At 39.0% G+C, this 20790-nt stretch overlaps 21 pseudogenes; all 21 read left to right on the top strand.

Moving 5' to 3' along the window:
• Positions 1-728: 728 nt before the first annotated feature.
• On the top strand, positions 729-846 carry LOC113104017 (uncharacterized; annotated as a pseudogene).
• Positions 847-1768: 922 nt separating this feature from the next.
• LOC113104004 (uncharacterized) lies at positions 1769-1887 on the top strand (annotated as a pseudogene).
• A 923-nt stretch (positions 1888-2810) lies between these two features.
• Positions 2811-2929, top strand: LOC113104023 (uncharacterized; annotated as a pseudogene).
• Positions 2930-4136: 1207 nt separating this feature from the next.
• Positions 4137-4254, top strand: LOC113104020 (uncharacterized; annotated as a pseudogene).
• A 500-nt stretch (positions 4255-4754) lies between these two features.
• On the top strand, positions 4755-4873 carry LOC113104015 (uncharacterized; annotated as a pseudogene).
• Positions 4874-5656: 783 nt separating this feature from the next.
• On the top strand, positions 5657-5775 carry LOC113104013 (uncharacterized; annotated as a pseudogene).
• A 644-nt stretch (positions 5776-6419) lies between these two features.
• LOC113104012 (uncharacterized) lies at positions 6420-6538 on the top strand (annotated as a pseudogene).
• A 1480-nt stretch (positions 6539-8018) lies between these two features.
• Positions 8019-8137, top strand: LOC113104011 (uncharacterized; annotated as a pseudogene).
• Positions 8138-8920: 783 nt separating this feature from the next.
• Positions 8921-9039, top strand: LOC113104022 (uncharacterized; annotated as a pseudogene).
• Positions 9040-9822: 783 nt separating this feature from the next.
• Positions 9823-9941, top strand: LOC113104010 (uncharacterized; annotated as a pseudogene).
• Positions 9942-10584: 643 nt separating this feature from the next.
• On the top strand, positions 10585-10703 carry LOC113104009 (uncharacterized; annotated as a pseudogene).
• A 782-nt stretch (positions 10704-11485) lies between these two features.
• LOC113104021 (uncharacterized) lies at positions 11486-11604 on the top strand (annotated as a pseudogene).
• Positions 11605-12511: 907 nt separating this feature from the next.
• LOC113104008 (uncharacterized) lies at positions 12512-12630 on the top strand (annotated as a pseudogene).
• Positions 12631-13834: 1204 nt separating this feature from the next.
• On the top strand, positions 13835-13953 carry LOC113104018 (uncharacterized; annotated as a pseudogene).
• A 498-nt stretch (positions 13954-14451) lies between these two features.
• LOC113104007 (uncharacterized) lies at positions 14452-14570 on the top strand (annotated as a pseudogene).
• Positions 14571-15347: 777 nt separating this feature from the next.
• LOC113104006 (uncharacterized) lies at positions 15348-15466 on the top strand (annotated as a pseudogene).
• Positions 15467-16251: 785 nt separating this feature from the next.
• LOC113104005 (uncharacterized) lies at positions 16252-16370 on the top strand (annotated as a pseudogene).
• A 924-nt stretch (positions 16371-17294) lies between these two features.
• On the top strand, positions 17295-17413 carry LOC113104016 (uncharacterized; annotated as a pseudogene).
• Positions 17414-17911: 498 nt separating this feature from the next.
• Positions 17912-18030, top strand: LOC113104014 (uncharacterized; annotated as a pseudogene).
• A 782-nt stretch (positions 18031-18812) lies between these two features.
• On the top strand, positions 18813-18931 carry LOC113104003 (uncharacterized; annotated as a pseudogene).
• Positions 18932-19718: 787 nt separating this feature from the next.
• Positions 19719-19838, top strand: LOC113104019 (uncharacterized; annotated as a pseudogene).
• The last annotated feature ends 952 nt before the right edge of the window (positions 19839-20790 follow it).

Raw genomic sequence — 20790 nt, 5'->3', positions numbered from 1 at the left:
ATGCCCGATCTCTGAATCTAGCAGGTTTAGGTCTGGTTAGTATTGGATGAGAGACCGCCAAGGAATACAGGTGCTTTAAGCTTTTGGAATTTTTTCACTTAGTATATAATAAATTTGGCAAAAAATAGAGTCAATGCCCGATCTCTGAATATAAGCAGGTTTTGCGCCCAGGTTAGTACATGGATGGGAGACTGCCTGGGAATACCAGGTGCTTTAAATGTTTGGATATTTTTCACGAATTATATAATAATCTTGCAAAAAAAAAAAAAAAGAGTCAATGCCCGATCTCTGAATCTTAGCAGGTTTAGGTTCTGGTTAGTACTTGGATGAGAGACCGCAAGGAATAACCAGGTGCTTTAAGCTTTTGGAATTTTTTCACTTAGTATAATAATAATTTGGCAAAAAATAGAGTCAGTGCCCGATCTCTGAATATAAGCAGGTTTGGGCCCAAGGTTAGTACATGGATGGGAGACTGCCTGGGAATACCAGGTGCTTTAAATTTTGGATATTTTCACAAATTATATAATAATCTTGCAAAAAAAAAAAAAAAATAGAGTCAATGCCCGATCTCTGAATCTTAGCAGGTTTAGGTCTGGTTAGTAATTTGGATGAGAGACCGCCTAGGAATACCAGTGCTTTAAGCCTTTTGGGTTTCTTTCCTACTTTTATAATGTACTGGCGAGTAGATTGGCTGATCTTTAAATAGCCTTCTCTTTGCAGCAGTCTTCGCTTATGGCCATACCAGCCTGGCTATGCCCGATCTGTCTGATCTCGTAAGCTAAGCAGGTTTGGGCCTGGTTAGTGCCTGGATGGGAGACCGCCTGGGAATGCCAGGTACTGTAAGCTTTTTGAAATTTTTCACTTAGTATATAATAATTTTGCCAAAAAATAGAGTCAATGCCCGATCTCTGAATATAAGCAGGTTTGCGCCAGGTTAGTACATGGATGGGAGACTGCCTGGGAATACCAGGTGCTTTAAATGTTTGGATATTTTTCACGAATTATATAATAATCTTGCAAAAAAAAAAAAAAAGAGTCAATGCCCGATCTCTGAATCTTAGCAGGTTTAGGTCTGGTTAGTACTTGGATGAGAGACCGCCAAGGAATACCAGGTGCTTTAAGCTTTTGGAATTTTTTCACTTAGTATATAATAAATTTGGCAAAAAATAGAGTCAATGCCCGATCTCTGAATATAAGCAGGTTTGGGCCAGGTTAGTACATGGATGGGAGACTGCCTGGGAATACCAGGTGCTTTAAATTTTTGGATATTTTTCACGAATTATATAATAATCTGGCAAAAAAAAAAAAAAAAAAGAGTCAATGCCCGATCTCTGAATCTTAGCAGGTTAAGGTCTGGTTAGTACTTGGATGAGAGACCGCCAAGGAATACCAGGTGCTTTAAGCTTTTGGAATTTTTTCACTTAGTATATAATAAATTTGCAAAAAATAGAGTCAGTGCCCGATCTCTGAATATAAGCAGGTTTGGGCCAGGTTAGTACATGGATGGGAGACTGCCTGGGAATACAAGGTGCTTTAAATTTTTGGATATTTTTCACAAATTATATAATAATCTTGCAAAAAAAAAAAAAAATAGAGTCAATGCCCGATCTCTGAATCTTAGCAGGTTTAGGTCTGGTTAGTACTTGGATGAGAGACCGCCTAGGAATACCAGGTGCTTTAAGCTTTTGGGGTTTCTTTCCTACTTTTATAATGTACTGGCGAGTAGATTGGCTGATCTTTAAATAGCCTTCTCTTTGCAGCAGTCTTCGCTTATGGCCATACCAGCCTGGCTATGCCCGATCTTGTCTGATCTCGTAAGCTAAGCAGGTTTGGGCCTGGTTAGTGCCTGGATGGGAGACCGCCTGGGAATACCAGGTACTGTAAGCTTTTTTGAAATTTTTCACTTAGTATATAATAATTTTGCCAAAAAATAGAGTCAATGCCCGATCTCTGAATATAAGCAGGTTTGCGCCAGGTTAGTACATGGATGGGAGACTGCCTGGGAATACCAGGTGCTTTAAATGTTTGGATATTTTTCACGAATTATATAATAATCTTGCAAAAAAAAAAAAAAAGAGTCAATGCCCGATCTCTGAATCTTAGCAGGTTTAGGTCTGGTTAGTACTTGGATGAGAGACCGCCAAGGAATACCAGGTGCTTTAAGCTTTTGGAATTTTTTCACTTAGTATATAATAAATTTGGCAAAAAATAGAGTCAATGCCCGATCTCTGAATATAAGCAGGTTTGGGCCAGGTTAGTACATGGATGGGAGACTGCCTGGGAATACCAGGTGCTTTAAATTTTTGGATATTTTTCACGAATTATATAATAATCTGGCAAAAAAAAAAAAAAAAAGAGTCAATGCCCGATCTCTGAATCTTAGCAGGTTTAGGTCTGGTTAGTACTTGGATGAGAGACCGCCAAGGAATACCAGGTGCTTTAAGCTTTTGGAATTTTTTCACTTAGTATATAATAAATTTGGCAAAAAATAGAGTCAGTGCCCGATCTCTGAATATAAGCAGGTTTGGGCCAGGTTAGTACATGGATGGGAGACTGCCTGGGAATACCAGGTGCTTTAAATTTTTGGATATTTTTCACAAATTATATAATAATCTTGCAAAAAAAAAAAAAAATAGAGTCAATGCCCGATCTCTGAATCTTAGCAGGTTTAGGTCTGGTTAGTACTTGGATGAGAGACCGCCTAGGAATACCAGGTGCTTTAAGCTTTTGGGGTTTCTTTCCTACTTTTATAATGTACTGGCGAGTAGATTGGCTGATCTTTAAATAGCCTTCTCTTTGCAGCAGTCTTCGCTTATGGCCATACCAGCCTGGCTATGCCCGATCTTGTCTGATCTCGTAAGCTAAGCAGGTTTGGGCCTGGTTAGTGCCTGGATGGGAGACCGCCTGGGAATACCAGGTACTGTAAGCTTTTTTGAAATTTTTCACTTAGTATATAATAATTTTGCCAAAAAATAGAGTCAATGCCCGATCTCTGAATATAAGCAGGTTTGCGCCAGGTTAGTACATGGATGGGAGACTGCCTGGGAATACCAGGTGCTTTAAATGTTTGGATATTTTTCACGAATTATATAATAATCTTGCAAAAAAAAAAAAAAAAGAGTCAATGCCCGATCTCTGAATCTTAGCAGGTTTAGGTCTGGTTAGTACTTGGATGAGAGACCGCCAAGGAATACCAGGTGCTTTAAGCTTTTGGAATTTTTTCACTTAGTATATAATAAATTTGGCAAAAAATAGAGTCAATGCCCGATCTCTGAATATAAGCAGGTTTGGGCCAGGTTAGTACATGGATGGGAGACTGCCTGGGAATACCAGGTGCTTTAAATTTTTGGATATTTTTCACGAATTATATAATAATCTGGCAAAAAAAAAAAAAAAAGAGTCAATGCCCGATCTCTGAATCTTAGCAGGTTTAGGTCTGGTTAGTACTTGGATGAGAGACCGCCAAGGAATACCAGGTGCTTTAAGCTTTTGGAATTTTTTCACTTAGTATATAATAAATTTGGCAAAAAATAGAGTCAATGCCCGATCTCTGAATATAAGCAGGTTTGGGCCAGGTTAGTACATGGATGGGAGACTGCCTGGGAATACCAGGTGCTTTAAATTTTTGGATATTTTTCACGAATTATATAATAATCTTGCAAAAAAAAAAAAAAAAGAAGAAGTCAATGCCCGATCTCTGAATCTTAGCAGGTTAAGGTCTGGTTAGTAATTGAATGATAGACCGCCAAGGAATACCAGGTGCTTTAAGCTTTTGGAATTTTTTCACTTAGTATATAATAAATTTGCCAAAAAATAGAGTCAATGCCCGATCTCTGAATATAAGCAGGTTTGGGCCAGGTTAGTACTTGGATGAGAGACCGCCTAGGAATACCAGGTGCTTTAAATTTTTGGATATTTTTCACAAATTATATAATAATCTTGCAAAAAAAAAAAAAAAATAGAGTCAATGCCCGATCTCTGAATCTTAGCAGGTTTAGGTCTGGTTAGTACTTGGATGAGAGACCGCCTAGGAATACCAGGTGCTTTAAGCTTTTGGGGTTTCTTTCCTACTTTTATAATGTACTGGCGAGTAGATTGGCTGATCTTTAAATAGCCTTCTCTTTGCAGCAGTCTTCGCTTATGGCCATACCAGCCTGGCTATGCCCGATCTTGTCTGATCTCGTAACTAAGCAGGTTTGGGTCTGGTTAGTACTTGGATGAGAGACCGCCAAGGAATACCAGGTGCTTTAAGCTTTTTGGAATTTTTTCACTTAGTATATAATAAATTTGGCAAAAAATAGAGTCAATGCCCGATCTCTGAATATAAGCAGGTTTGCGCCAGGTTAGTACATGGATGGGAGACTGCCTGGGAATACCAGGTGCTTTAAATTTTTGGATATTTTTCACGAATTATATAATAATCTTGGCAAAAAAAAAAAAAAGAGTCAATGCCCGATCTCTGAATCTTAGCAGGTTTAGGTCTGGTTAAAACTTGGTTGAAAGACCGCCAAGGAATATCAGGTGCTTAAAGCTTTTGGAATTTTTTCACTTAGTATATAATAAATTTGCCAAAAAATAGAGTCAATGCCCGATCTCTGAATATAAGCAGGTTTGGGCCAGGTTAGTACATTGGATGGGAGACCGCCTAGGAATACCAGGTGCTTTAAGCTTTTGGGGTTTCTTTCCTACTTTTATAATGTACTGGCGAGTAGATTGGCTGATCTTTAAATAGCCTTCTCTTTGCAGCAGTCTTCGCTTATGGCCATACCAGCCTGGCTATGCCCGATCTTGTCTGATCTCGTAAGCTAAGCAGGTTTGGGCCTGGTTAGTGCCTGGATGGGAGACCGCCTGGGAATGCCAGGTACTGTAAGCTTTTTTGAAATTTTTCACTTAGTATATAATAATTTTGCCAAAAAATAGAGTCAATGCCCGATCTCTGAATATAAGCAGGTTTGCGCCAGGTTAGTACATGGATGGGAGACTGCCTGGGAATACCAGGTGCTTTAAATGTTTGGATATTTTTCACGAATTATATAATAATCTTGCAAAAAAAAAAAAAAAGAGTCAATGCCCGATCTCTGAATCTTAGCAGGTTTAGGTCTGGTTAGTACTTGGATGAGAGACCGCCAAGGAATACCAGGTGCTTTAAGCTTTTGGAATTTTTTCACTTAGTATATAATAAATTTGGCAAAAAATAGAGTCAATGCCCGATCTCTGAATATAAGCAGGTTTGGGCCAGGTTAGTACATGGATGGGAGACTGCCTGGGAATACCAGGTGCTTTAAATTTTTGGATATTTTTCACGAATTATATAATAATCTTGCAAAAAAAAAAAAAAAAAGAAGAAGTCAATGCCCGATCTCTGAATCTTAGCAGGTTAAGGTCTGGTTAGTACTTGAATGATAGACCGCCAAGGAATACCAGGTGCTTTAAGCTTTTGGAATTTTTTCACTTAGTATATAATAAATTTGGCAAAAAATAGAGTCAATGCCCGATCTCTGAATATAAGCAGGTTTGGGCCAGGTTAGTACTTGGATGAGAGACCGCCTAGGAATACCAGGTGCTTTAAGCTTTTGGGGTTTCTTTCCTACTTTTATAATGTACTGGCGAGTAGATTGGCTGATCTTTAAATAGCCTTCTCTTTGCAGCAGTCTTCGCTTATGGCCATACCAGCCTGGCTATGCCCGATCTTGTCTGATCTCGTAAGCTAAGCAGGTTTGGGCCTGGTTAGTGCCTGGATGGGAGACCGCCTGGGAATGCCAGGTACTGTAAGCTTTTTTGAAATTTTTCACTTAGTATATAATAATTTTGCCAAAAAATTAGAGTCAATGCCCGATCTCTGAATATAAGCAGGTTTGCGCCAGGTTAGTACATGGATGGGAGACTGCCTGGGAATACCAGGTGCTTTAAATGTTTGGATATTTTTCACGAATTATATAATAATCTTGCAAAAAAAAAAAAAAGAGTCAATGCCCGATCACTGAATTTTAGCAGGTTTAGGTCTAGTTAGTACTTGGATGAGAGACCGCCAAGGAATACCAGGTGCTTTAAGCTTTTGGAATTTTTTCACTTAGTATATAATAAATTTGGCAAAAAATAGAGTCAATGCCCGATCTCTGAATATAAGCAGGTTTGCGCCAGGTTAGTACATGGATGGGAGACTGCCTGGGAATACCAGGTGCTTTAAATTTTTGGATATTTTTCACAAATTATATAATAATCTGGCAAAAAAAAAAAAAAAATAGAGTCAATGCCCGATCTCTGAATCTTAGCAGGTTTAGGTCTGGTTAGTACTTGGATGAGAGACCGCCTAGGAATACCAGGTGCTTTAAGCTTTTGGGGTTTCTTTCCTACTTTTATAATGTACTGGCGAGTAGATTGGCTGATCTTTAAATAGCCTTCTCTTTGCAGCAGTCTTCGCTTATGGCCATACCAGCCTGGCTATGCCCGATCTTGTCTGATCTCGTAAGCTAAGCAGGTTTGGGCCTGGTTAGTGCCTGGATGGGAGACCGCCTGGGAATGCCAGGTACTGTAAGCTTTTTTGAAATTTTTCACTTAGTATATAATAATTTTGCCAAAAAATAGAGTCAATGCCCGATCTCTGAATATAAGCAGGTTTGCGCCAGGTTAGTACATGGATGGGAGACTGCCTGGGAATACCAGGTGCTTTAAATGTTTGGATATTTTTCACGAATTATATAATAATCTTGCAAAAAAAAAAAAAAAAAGAGTCAATGCCCGATCTCTGAATCTTAGCAGGTTTAGGTCTGGTTAGTACTTGGATGAGAGACCGCCAAGGAATACCAGGTGCTTTAAGCTTTTGGAATTTTTTCACTTAGTATATAATAATTTGGCAAAAAATAGAGTCAATGCCCGATCTCTGAATATAAGCAGGTTTGGGCCAGGTTAGTACATGGATGGGAGACTGCCTGGGAATACCAGGTGCTTTAAATTTTTGGATATTTTTCACGAATTATATAATAATCTGGCAAAAAAAAAAAAAAAGAGTCAATGCCCGATCTCTGAATCTTAGCAGGTTTAGGTCTGGTTAGTACTTGGATGAGAGACCGCCAAGGAATACCAGGTGCTTTAAGCTTTTGGAATTTTTTCACTTAGTATATAATAAATTTGGCAAAAAATAGAGTCAGTGCCCGATCTCTGAATATAAGCAGGTTTGGGCCAGGTTAGTACATGGATGGGAGACTGCCTGGGAATACCAGGTGCTTTAAATGTTTGGATATTTTTCACGAATTATATAATAATCTTGCAAAAAAAAAAAAAAAAGAGTCAATGCCCGATCTCTGAATTTTAGCAGGTTTAGGTCTAGTTAGTACTTGGATGAGAGACCGCCAAGGAATACCAGGTGCTTTAAGCTTTTGGAATTTTTTCACTTAGTATATAATAAATTTGGCAAAAAATAGAGTCAATGCCCGATCTCTGAATATAAGCAGGTTTGCGCCAGGTTAGTACATGGATGGGAGACTGCCTGGGAATACCAGGTGCTTTAAATTTTTGGATATTTTTCACGAATTATATAATAATCTGGCAAAAAAAAAAAAAAAAGAGTCAATGCCCGATCTCTGAATGTTAGCAGGTTTAGATCTGGTTAGTACTTGGATGAGAGACCGCCAAGCAATACCAGGTGCTTTAAGCTTTTGGAATTTTTTCACTTAGTATATAATAAATTTGGCAAAAAATAGAGTCAGTGCCCGATCTCTGAATATAAGCAGGTTTGGGCCAGGTTAGTACATGGATGGGAGACTGCCTGGGAATACCAGGTGCTTTAAATTTTTGGATATTTTTCACAAATTATATAATAATCTTGCAAAAAAAAAAAAAAATAGAGTCAATGCCCGATCTCTGAATCTTAGCAGGTTTAGGTCTGGTTAGTACTTGGATGAGAGACCGCCTAGGAATACCAGGTGCTTTAAGCTTTTGGGGTTTCTTTCCTACTTTTATAATGTACTGGCGAGTAGATTGGCTGATCTTTAAATAGCCTTCTCTTTGCAGCAGTCTTCGCTTATGGCCATACCAGCCTGGCTATGCCCGATCTTGTCTGATCTCGTAAGCTAAGCAGGTTTGGGCCTGGTTAGTGCCTGGATGGGAGACCGCCTGGGAATGCCAGGTACTGTAAGCTTTTTTGAAATTTTTCACTTAGTATATAATAATTTTGCCAAAAAATAGAGTCAATGCCCGATCTCTGAATATAAGCAGGTTTGCGCCAGGTTAGTACATGGATGGGAGACTGCCTGGGAATACCAGGTGCTTTAAATGTTTGGATATTTTTCACGAATTATATAATAATCTTGCAAAAAAAAAAAAAAAGAGTCAATGCCCGATCTCTGAATCTTAGCAGGTTTAGGTCTGGTTAGTACTTGGATGAGAGACCGCCAAGGAATACCAGGTGCTTTAAGCTTTTGGAATTTTTTCACTTAGTATATAATAAATTTGGCAAAAAATAGAGTCAATGCCCGATCTCTGAATATAAGCAGGTTTGGGCCAGGTTAGTACATGGATGGGAGACTGCCTGGGAATACCAGGTGCTTTAAATTTTTGGATATTTTTCACGAATTATATAATAATCTTGCAAAAAAAAAAAAAAAAAGAAGAAGTCAATGCCCGATCTCTGAATCTTAGCAGGTTAAGGTCTGGTTAGTAATTGAATGATAGACCGCCAAGGAATACCAGGTGCTTTAAGCTTTTGGAATTTTTTCACTTAGTATATAATAAATTTGGCAAAAAATAGAGTCAATGCCCGATCTCTGAATATAAGCAGGTTTGGGCCAGGTTAGTACTTGGATGAGAGACCGCCTAGGAATACCAGGTGCTTTAAGCTTTTGGGGTTTCTTTCCTACTTTTATAATGTACTGGCGAGTAGATTGGCTGATCTTTAAATAGCCTTCTCTTTGCAGCAGTCTTCGCTTATGGCCATACCAGCCTGGCTATGCCCGATCTTGTCTGATCTCGTAAGCTAAGCAGGTTTGGGCCTGGTTAGTGCCTGGATGGGAGACCGCCTGGGAATACCAGGTACTGTAAGCTTTTTTGAAATTTTTCACTTAGTATATAATAATTTTGCCAAAAAATAGAGTCAATGCCCGATCTCTGAATATAAGCAGGTTTGCGCCAGGTTAGTACATGGATGGGAGACTGCCTGGGAATACCAGGTGCTTTAAATGTTTGGATATTTTTCACGAATTATATAATAATCTTGCAAAAAAAAAAAAAAAGAGTCAATGCCCGATCTCTGAATCTTAGCAGGTTTAGGTCTGGTTAGTACTTGGATGAGAGACCGCCAAGGAATACCAGGTGCTTTAAGCTTTTGGAATTTTTTCACTTAGTATATAATAAATTTGGCAAAAAATAGAGTCAATGCCCGATCTCTGAATATAAGCAGGTTTGGGCCAGGTTAGTACATGGATGGGAGACTGCCTGGGAATACCAGGTGCTTTAAATTTTTGGATATTTTTCACGAATTATATAATAATCTTGCAAAAAAAAAAAAAAAAAGAAGAAGTCAATGCCCGATCTCTGAATCTTAGCAGGTTAAGGTCTGGTTAGTACTTGAATGATAGACCGCCAAGGAATACCAGGTGCTTTAAGCTTTTGGAATTTTTTCACTTAGTATATAATAAATTTGGCAAAAAATAGAGTCAATGCCCGATCTCTGAATATAAGCAGGTTTGGGCCAGGTTAGTACTTGGATGAGAGACCGCCTAGGAATACCAGGTGCTTTAAGCTTTTGGGGTTTCTTTCCTACTTTTATAATGTACTGGCGAGTAGATTGGCTGATCTTTAAATAGCCTTCTCTTTGCAGCAGTCTTCGCTTATGGCCATACCAGCCTGGCTATGCCCGATCTTGTCTGATCTCGTAAGCTAAGCAGGTTTGGGCCTGGTTAGTGCCTGGATGGGAGACCGCCTGGGAATGCCAGGTACTGTAAGCTTTTTTGAAATTTTTCACTTAGTATATAATAATTTTGCCAAAAAATAGAGTCAATGCCCGATCTCTGAATATAAGCAGGTTTGCGCCAGGTTAGTACATGGATGGGAGACTGCCTGGGAATACCAGGTGCTTTAAATGTTTGGATATTTTTCACGAATTATATAATAATCTTGCAAAAAAAAAAAAAAAAGAGTCAATGCCCGATCTCTGAATCTTAGCAGGTTTAGGTCTGGTTAGTACTTGGATGAGAGACCGCCAAGGAATACCAGGTGCTTTAAGCTTTTGGAATTTTTTCACTTAGTATATAATAAATTTGGCAAAAAATAGAGTCAATGCCCGATCTCTGAATATAAGCAGGTTTGGGCCAGGTTAGTACATGGATGGGAGACTGCCTGGGAATACCAGGTGCTTTAAATTTTTGGATATTTTTCACAAATTATATAATAATCTTGCAAAAAAAAAAAAAATAGAGTCAATGCCCGATCTCTGAATCTTAGCAGGTTTAGGTCTGGTTAGTACTTGGATGAGAGACCGCCTAGGAATACCAGGTGCTTTAAGCTTTTGGGGTTTCTTTCCTACTTTTATAATGTACTGGCGAGTAGATTGGCTGATCTTTAAATAGCCTTCTCTTTGCAGCAGTCTTCGCTTATGGCCATACCAGCCTGGCTATGCCCGATCTTGTCTGATCTCGTAAGCTAAGCAGGTTTGGGCCTGGTTAGTGCCTGGATGGGAGACCGCCTGGGAATGCCAGGTACTGTAAGCTTTTTTGAAATTTTTCACTTAGTATATAATAATTTTGCCAAAAAATAGAGTCAATGCCCGATCTCTGAATATAAGCAGGTTTGCGCCAGGTTAGTACATGGATGGGAGACTGCCTGGGAATACCAGGTGCTTTAAATGTTTGGATATTTTTCACGAATTATATAATAATCTTGCAAAAAAAAAAAAAAAGAGTCAATGCCCGATCTCTGAATCTTAGCAGGTTTAGGTCTGGTTAGTACTTGGATGAGAGACCGCCAAGGAATACCAGGTGCTTTAAGCTTTTGGAATTTTTTCACTTAGTATATAATAAATTTGGCAAAAAATAGAGTCAATGCCCGATCTCTGAATATAAGCAGGTTTGGGCCAGGTTAGTACATGGATGGGAGACTGCCTGGGAATACCAGGTGCTTTAAATTTTTGGATATTTTTCACGAATTATATAATAATCTTGCAAAAAAAAAAAAAAAAGAAGAAGTCAATGCCCGATCTCTGAATCTTAGCAGGTTAAGGTCTGGTTAGTAATTGAATGATAGACCGCCAAGGAATACCAGGTGCTTTAAGCTTTTGGAATTTTTTCACTTAGTATATAATAAATTTGCCAAAAAATAGAGTCAATGCCCGATCTCTGAATATAAGCAGGTTTGGGCCAGGTTAGTACTTGGATGAGAGACCGCCTAGGAATACCAGGTGCTTTAAGCTTTTGGGGTTTCTTTCCTACTTTTATAATGTACTGGCGAGTAGATTGGCTGATCTTTAAATAGCCTTCTCTTTGCAGCAGTCTTCGCTTATGGCCATACCAGCCTGGCTATGCCCGATCTTGTCTGATCTCGTAAGCTAAGCAGGTTTGGGCCTGGTTAGTGCCTGGATGGGAGACCGCCTGGGAATACCAGGTACTGTAAGCTTTTTTGAAATTTTTCACTTAGTATATAATAATTTTGCCAAAAAATAGAGTCAATGCCCGATCTCTGAATATAAGCAGGTTTGCGCCAGGTTAGTACATGGATGGGAGACTGCCTGGGAATACCAGGTGCTTTAAATGTTTGGATATTTTTCACGAATTATATAATAATCTTGCAAAAAAAAAAAAAAAGAGTCAATGCCCGATCTCTGAATCTTAGCAGGTTTAGGTCTGGTTAGTACTTGGATGAGAGACCGCCAAGGAATACCAGGTGCTTTAAGCTTTTGGAATTTTTTCACTTAGTATATAATAAATTTGGCAAAAAATAGAGTCAATGCCCGATCTCTGAATATAAGCAGGTTTGGGCCAGGTTAGTACATGGATGGGAGACTGCCTGGGAATACCAGGTGCTTTAAATTTTTGGATATTTTTCACGAATTATATAATAATCTTGCAAAAAAAAAAAAAAAAAAGAGTCAATGCCCGATCTCTGAATCTTAGCAGGTTTAGGTCTGGTTAGTACTTGGATGAGAGACCGCCAAGGAATACCAGGTGCTTTAAGCTTTTGGAATTTTTTCACTTAGTATATAATAAATTTGGCAAAAAATAGAGTCAGTGCCCGATCTCTGAATATAAGGTGGCAGGTTAATGGATGGGGCCTGGAATACCAGGTGCTTTAAATTTTTGGATATTTTTCACAAATTATATAATAATCTTGCAAAAAAAAAAAAAAATAGAGTCAATGCCCGATCTCTGAATCTTAGCAGGTTTAGGTCTGGTTAGTACTTGGATGAGAGACCGCCTAGGAATACCAGGTGCTTTAAGCTTTTGGGGTTTCTTTCCTACTTTTATAATGTACTGGCGAGTAGATTGGCTGATCTTTAAATAGCCTTCTCTTTGCAGCAGTCTTCGCTTATGGCCATACCAGCCTGGCTATGCCCGATCTTGTCTGATCTCGTAAGCTAAGCAGGTTTGGGCCTGGTTAGTGCCTGGATGGGAGACCGCCTGGGAATGCCAGGTACTGTAAGCTTTTTTGAAATTTTTCACTTAGTATATAATAATTTTGCCAAAAAATAGAGTCAATGCCCGATCTCTGAATATAAGCAGGTTTGCGCCAGGTTAGTACATGGATGGGAGACTGCCTGGGAATACCAGGTGCTTTAAATGTTTGGATATTTTTCACGAATTATATAATAATCTTGCAAAAAAAAAAAAAAGAGTCAATGCCCGATCTCTGAATCTTAGCAGGTTTAGGTCTGGTTAGTACTTGGATGAGAGACCGCCAAGGAATACCAGGTGCTTTAAGCTTTTGGAATTTTTTCACTTAGTATATAATAAATTTGGCAAAAAATAGAGTCAATGCCCGATCTCTGAATATAAGCAGGTTTGGGCCAGGTTAGTACATGGATGGGAGACTGCCTGGGAATACCAGGTGCTTTAAATTTTTGGATATTTTTCACGAATTATATAATAATCTGGCAAAAAAAAAAAAAAAGAGTCAATGCCCGATCTCTGAATCTTAGCAGGTTTAGGTCTGGTTAGTACTTGGATGAGAGACCGCCAAGGAATACCAGGTGCTTTAAGCTTTTGGAATTTTTTCACTTAGTATATAATAAATTTGGCAAAAAATAGAGTCAATGCCCGATCTCTGAATATAAGCAGGTTTGAGCCAGGTTAGTACATGGATGGGAGACTGCCTGGGAATACCAGGTGCTTTAAATTTTTGGATATTTTTCACGAATTATATAATAATCTTGCAAAAAAAAAAAAAAAAGAAGAAGTCAATGCCCGATCTCTGAATCTTAGCAGGTTAAGGTCTGGTTAGTAATTGAATGATAGACCGCCAAGGAATACCAGGTGCTTTAAGCTTTTGGAATTTTTTCACTTAGTATATAATAAATTTGCCAAAAAATAGAGTCAATGCCCGATCTCTGAATATAAGCAGGTTTGCGCCAGGTTAGTACTTGGATGAGAGACCGCCTAGGAATACCAGGTGCTTTAAATTTTTGGATATTTTTCACAAATTATATAATAATCTTGCAAAAAAAAAAAAAAAATAGAGTCAATGCCCGATCTCTGAATCTTAGCAGGTTTAGGTCTGGTTAGTACTTGGATGAGAGACCGCCTAGGAATACCAGGTGCTTTAAGCTTTTGGGGTTTCTTTCCTACTTTTATAATGTACTGGCGAGTAGATTGGCTGATCTTTAAATAGCCTTCTCTTTGCAGCAGTCTTCGCTTATGGCCATACCAGCCTGGCTATGCCCGATCTTGTCTGATCTCGTAAGCTAAGCAGGTTTGGGTCTGGTTAGTACTTGGATGAGAGACCGCCAAGGAATACCAGGTGCTTTAAGCTTTTTGGAATTTTTTCACTTAGTATATAATAAATTTGGCAAAAAATAGAGTCAATGCCCGATCTCTGAATATAAGCAGGTTTGCGCCAGGTTAGTACATGGATGGGAGACTGCCTGGGAATACCAGGTGCTTTAAATTTTTGGATATTTTTCACGAATTATATAATAATCTGGCAAAAAAAAAAAAAAAGAGTCAATGCCCGATCTCTGAATCTTAGCAGGTTTAGGTCTGGTTAAACTTGGTTGAAAGACCGCCTAGGAATATCAGGTGCTTAAAGCTTTTGGAATTTTTTCACTTAGTATATAATAAATTTGCCAAAAAATAGAGTCAATGCCCGATCTCTGAATATAAGCAGGTTTGGGCCAGGTTAGTACATGGATGAGAGACCGCCTAGGAATACCAGGTGCTTTAAGCTTTTGGGGTTTCTTTCCTACTTTTATAATGTACTGGCGAGTAGATTGGCTGATCTTTAAATAGCCTTCTCTTTGCAGCAGTCTTCGCTTATGGCCATACCAGCCTGGCTATGCCCGATCTTGTCTGATCTCGTAAGCTAAGCAGGTTTGGGCCTGGTTAGTGCCTGGATGGGAGACCGCCTGGGAATGCCAGGTACTGTAAGCTTTTTTGAAATTTTTCACTTAGTATATAATAATTTTGCCAAAAAATAGAGTCAATGCCCGATCTCTGAATATAAGCAGGTTTGCGCCAGGTTAGTACATGGATGGGAGACTGCCTGGGAATACCAGGTGCTTTAAATGTTTGGATATTTTTCACGAATTATATAATAATCTTGCAAAAAAAAAAAAAAGAGTCAATGCCCGATCTCTGAATCTTAACAGGTTTAGGTCTGGTTAGTACTTGGATGAGAGACCGCCAAGGAATACCAGGTGCTTTAAGCTTTTGGAATTTTTTCACTTCGTATATAATAAATTTGGCAAAAAATAGAGTCAATGCCCGATCTCTGAATATAAGCAGGTTTGGGCCAGGTTAGTACATGGATGGGAGACTGCCTGGGAATACCAGGTGCTTTAAATTTTTGGATATTTTTCACGAATTATATAATAATCTGGCAAAAAAAAAAAAAAAAGAGTCAATGCCCGATCTCTGAATCTTAGCAGGTTTAGGTCTGGTTAGTACTTGGATGAGAGACCGCCAAGGAATACCAGGTGCTTTAAGCTTTTGGAATTTTTTCACTTAGTATATAATAAATTTGGCAAAAAATAGAGTCAATGCCCGATCTCTGAATATAAGCAGGTTTGGGCCAGGTTAGTACATGGATGGGAGACCGCCTAGGAATACCAGGTGCTTTAAGCTTTTGGGGTTTCTTTCCTACTTTTATAATGTACTGGCGAGTAGATTGGCTGATCTTTAAATAGCCTTCTCTTTGCAGCAGTCTTCGCTTATGGCCATACCAGCCTGGCTATGCCCGATCTTGTCTGATCTCGTAAGCTAAGCAGGTTTGGGCCTGGTTAGTGCCTGGATGGGAGACCGCCTGGGAATGCCAGGTACTGTAAGCTTTTTTGAAAGTTTTCACTTAGTATATAATAATTTTGCCAAAAAATAGAGTCAATGCCCGATCTCTGAATATAAGCAGGTTTGCGCCAGGTTAGTACATGGATGGGAGACTGCCTGGGAATACCAGGTGCTTTAAATGTTTGGATATTTTTCACGAATTATATAATAATCTTGCAAAAAAAAAAAAAAAAGAGTCAATGCCCGATCTCTGAATCTTAGCAGGTTTAGGTCTGGTTAGTACTTGGATGAGAGACCGCCAAGGAATACCAGGTGCTTTAAGCTTTTGGAATTTTTTCACTTAGTATATAATAAATTTGGCAAAAAATAGAGTCAATGCCCGATCTCTGAATATAAGCAGGTTTGGGCCAGGTTAGTACATGGATGGGAGACTGCCTGGGAATACCAGGTGCTTTAAATTTTTGGATATTTTTCACGAATTATATAATAATCTTGCAAAAAAAAAAAAAAAAAGAAGAAGTCAATGCCCGATCTCTGAATCTTAGCAGGTTAAGGTCTGGTTAGTAATTGAATGATAGACCGCCAAGGAATACCAGGTGCTTTAAGCTTTTGGAATTTTTTCACTTAGTATATAATAAATTTGGCCAAAAAATAGAGTCAATGCCCGATCTCTGAATATAAGCAGGTTTGGGCCAGGTTAGTACTTGGATGAGAGACCGCCTAGGAATACCAGGTGCTTTAAGCTTTTGGGGTTTCTTTCCTACTTTTATAATGTACTGGCGAGTAGATTGGCTGATCTTTAAATAGCCTTCTCTTTGCAGCAGTCTTCGCTTATGGCCATACCAGCCTGGCTATGCCCGATCTTGTCTGATCTCGTAAGCTAAGCAGGTTTGGGCCTGGTTAGTGCCTGGATGGGAGACCGCCTGGGAATGCCAGGTACTGTAAGCTTTTTTGAAATTTTTCACTTAGTATATAATAATTTTGCCAAAAAATAGAGTCAATGCCCGATCTCTGAATATAAGCAGGTTTGCGCCAGGTTAGTACATGGATGGGAGACTGCCTGGGAATACCAGGTGCTTTAAATGTTTGGATATTTTTCACGAATTATATAATAATCTTGCAAAAAAAAAAAAAAAGAGTCAATGCCCGATCTCTGAATCTTAGCAGGTTTAGGTCTGGTTAGTACTTGGATGAGAGACCGCCAAGGAATACCAGGTGCTTTAAGCTTTTGGAATTTTTTCACTTAGTATATAATAAATTTGGCAAAAAATAGAGTCAATGCCCGATCTCTGAATATAAGCAGGTTTGGGCCAGGTTAGTACATGGATGGGAGACTGCCTGGGAATACCAGGTGCTTTAAATTTTTGGATATTTTTCACGAATTATATAATAATCTGGCAAAAAAAAAAAAAAAAAAGAGTCAATGCCCGATCTCTGAATCTTAGCAGGTTTAGGTCTGGTTAGTACTTGGATGAGAGACCGCCAAGGAATACCAGGTGCTTTAAGCTTTTGGAATTTTTTCACTTAGTATATAATAAATTTGGCAAAAAATAGAGTCAGTGCCCGATCTCTGAATATAAGCAGGTTTGGGCCAGGTTAGTACATGGATGGGAGACTGCCTGGGAATACCAGGTGCTTTAAATTTTTGGATATTTTTCACAAATTATATAATAATCTTGCAAAAAAAAAAAAAAATAGAGTCAATGCCCGATCTCTGAATCTTAGCAGGTTTAGGTCTGGTTAGTACTTGGATGAGAGACCGCCTAGGAATACCAGGTGCTTTAAGCTTTTGGGGTTTCTTTCCTACTTTTATAATGTACTGGCGAGTAGATTGGCTGATCTTTAAATAGCCTTCTCTTTGCAGCAGTCTTCGCTTATGGCCATACCAGCCTGGCTATGCCCGATCTTGTCTGATCTCGTAAGCTAAGCAGGTTTGGGCCTGGTTAGTGCCTGGATGGGAGACCGCCTGGGAATACCAGGTACTCTAAGTTTTTTGAAATTTTTCACTTAGTATATAATAATTTTGCCAAAAAATAGAGTCAATGCCCGATCTCTGAATATAAGCAGGTTTGCGCCAGGTTAGTACATGGATGGGAGACTGCCTGGGAATACCAGGTGCTTTAAATGTTTGGATATTTTTCACGAATTATATAATAATCTTGCAAAAAAAAAAAAAAAGAGTCAATGCCCGATCTCTGAATCTTAGCAGGTTTAGGTCTGGTTAGTACTTGGATGAGAGACCGCCAAGGAATACCAGGTGCTTTAAGCTTTTGGAATTTTTTCACTTAGTATATAATAAATTTGCCAAAAAATAGAGTCAATGCCCGATCTCTGAATATAAGCAGGTTTGGGCCAGGTTAGTACTTGGATGAGAGACCGCCTAGGAATACCAGGTGCTTTAAGCTTTTGGGGTTTCTTTCCTACTTTTATAATGTACTGGCGAGTAGATTGGCTGATCTTTAAATAGCCTTCTCTTTGCAGCAGTCTTCGCTTATGGCCATACCAGCCTGGCTATGCCCGATCTTGTCTGATCTCGTAAGCTAAGCAGGTTTGGGCCTGGTTAGTGCCTGGATGGGAGACCGCCTGGGAATACCAGGTACTGTAAGCTTTTTTGAAATTTTTCACTTAGTATATAATAATTTTGCCAAAAAATAGAGTCAATGCCCGATCTCTGAATATAAGCAGGTTTGCGCCAGGTTAGTACATGGATGGGAGACTGCCTGGGAATACCAGGTGCTTTAAATGTTTGGATATTTTTCACGAATTATATAATAATCTTGCAAAAAAAAAAAAAAAAGAGTCAATGCCCGATCTCTGAATCTTAGCAGGTTTAGGTCTGGTTAGTACTTGGATGAGAGACCGCCAAGGAATACCAGGTGCTTTAAGCTTTTGGAATTTTTTCACTTCGTATATAATAAATTTGGCAAAAAATAGAGTCAATGCCCGATCTCTGAATATAAGCAGGTTTGGGCCAGGTTAGTACATGGGATGGGAGACTGCCTGGGAATACCCAGGTGCTTTAAATTTTTGGATATTTTTCAACGAATTATATAATAATCTTGGCAAAAAAAAAAAAAAAAAGAGTCAATGCCCGATCTCTGAATCTTAGCAGGTTTAGGTCTGGTTAGTACTTGGATGAGAGACCGCCAAGGAATACCAGGTGCTTTAAGCTTTTGGAATTTTTTCACTAGTATATAATAAATTTGGCAAAAAATAGAGTCAATGCCCGATCTCTGAATATAAGCAGGTTTGGGCCAGGTTAGTACATGGATGAGAGACCGCCTAGGAATACCAGGTGCTTTAAGCTTTGGGGTTTCTTTCCTACTTTTATAATGTACTGGCGAGTAGATTGGCTGATCTTTAAATAGCCTTCTCTTTGCAGCAGTCTTCGCTTATGGCCATACCAGCCTGGCTATGCCCGATCTTGTCTGATCTCGTAAGCTAAGCAGGTTTGGGCCTGGTTAGTGCCTGGATGGGAGACCGCCTGGGAATACCAGGTACTGTAAGCTTTTTTGAAATTTTTCACTTAGTATATAATAATTTTGCCAAAAAATAGAGTCAATGCCCGATCTCTGAATATAAGCAGGTTTGCGCCAGGTTAGTACATGGATGGGAGACTGCCTGGGAATACCAGGTGCTTTAAATGTTTGGATATTTTTCACGAATTATATAATAATCTTGCAAAAAAAAAAAAAAAAAGAGTCAATGCCCGATCTCTGAATCTTAGCAGGTTTAGGTCTGGTTAGTACTTGGATGAGAGACCGCCAAGGAATACCAGGTGCTTTAAGCTTTTGGAATTTTTTCACTTAGTATATAATAAATTTGGCAAAAAATAGAGTCAATGCCCGATCTCTGAATATAAGCAGGTTTGGGCCAGGTTAGTACATGGATGGGAGACTGCCTGGGAATACCAGGTGCTTTAAATTTTTGGATATTTTTCACGAATTATATAATAATCTTGCAAAAAAAAAAAAAAAAGAAGAAGTCAATGCCCGATCTCTGAATCTTAGCAGGTTAAGGTCTGGTTAAGTACTTGGAATGATAGACCGCCAAGGAATACCAGGTGCTTTAAGCTTTTGGAATTTTTTCACTTAGTATATAATAAATTTGGCAAAAAATAGAGTCAATGCCCGATCTCTGAATATAAGCAGGTTTGGGCCAGGTTAGTACTTGGATGAGGAGACCGCCTAGGAATACCAGGTGCTTTAAGCTTTTGGGGTTTCTTTCCTACTTTTATAATGTACTGGCGAGTAGATTGGCTGATCTTTAAATAGCCTTCTCTTTGCAGCAGTCTTCGCTTATGGCCCATACCAGCCTGGCTATGCCCGATCTTGTCTGATCTCGTAAGCTAAGCAGGTTTGGGCCTGGTTAGTGCCTGGATGGGAGACCGCCTGGGAATACCAGGTACTCTAAGCTTTTTTGAAATTTTTCACTTAGTATATAATAATTTTGGCCAAAAAAATAGAGTCAATGGCCCGATCTCTGATATAAGCAGGTTTGCGCCAGGTTAGTACATGGATGGGGAGACTGCCTGGCGGATACCAGGTGCTTTAAATGTTTGGATATTTTTCACGAATTATATAATAATCTTGCAAAAAAAAAAAAAGAGTCAATGCCCGATCTCTGAATTTTAGCAGGTTTAGGTCTAGTTAAGTACTTGGATGAGAGACCGCAAGGAATACCAGGTGCTTTAAGCTTTTGGAATTTTTTCACTTAGTATATAATAATTTGGCAAAAAATAGGTCAATGCCCGATCTCTGAAATATAAGCAGGTTGCGCCAGGTTTAGTACATGGATGGGAGACTGCTGGGAATACCAGGTGCTTTAAATTTTGGATATTTTTTCACGAATTATATAATAATTGGCAAAAAAAAAAAAAAAAGAGTCAATGCCCGATCTCTGAATGTTAGCAGGTTTAGATCTGGTTAGTACTTGGATGAGAGACCGCCAAGGAATACCAGGTGCTTTAAGCTTTTGGAATTTTTCACTTAGTATATAATAAATTTGGCAAAAAATAGAGTCAATGCCCGATCTCTGAATATAAGCAGGTTTGGGCCAGGTTAGTACATGGATGGGAGACTGCCTGGGAATACCAGGTGCTTTAAATTTTGGATATTTTTCACAAATTATATAATAATCTTGCAAAAAAAAAAAAAAATAGAGTCAATGCCCGATCTTGAATCTTAGCAGGTTTAGGTCTGGTTAGTACTTGGATGAGAGACCGCCAAGGAATACCAGGTGCTTTAAGCTTTTGGGGTTTTTTCCTACTTTATAATGTACTGGCGAGTCAATTGGCTGATCTTTAAATAGCCTTCTCTTTGCAGCAGTCTTCGCTTATGGCCATACCAGCCTGGCTATGCCCGATCTC

Source organism: Carassius auratus, unplaced genomic scaffold, assembly GCF_003368295.1.
Source record: "Carassius auratus strain Wakin unplaced genomic scaffold, ASM336829v1 scaf_tig00217886, whole genome shotgun sequence".
Taxonomy (NCBI): Eukaryota; Metazoa; Chordata; class Actinopteri; order Cypriniformes; family Cyprinidae; genus Carassius; species Carassius auratus.
Note: the sequence above shows the minus strand (reverse complement) of the source record. Positions and strands in the feature narration are given on the sequence as shown.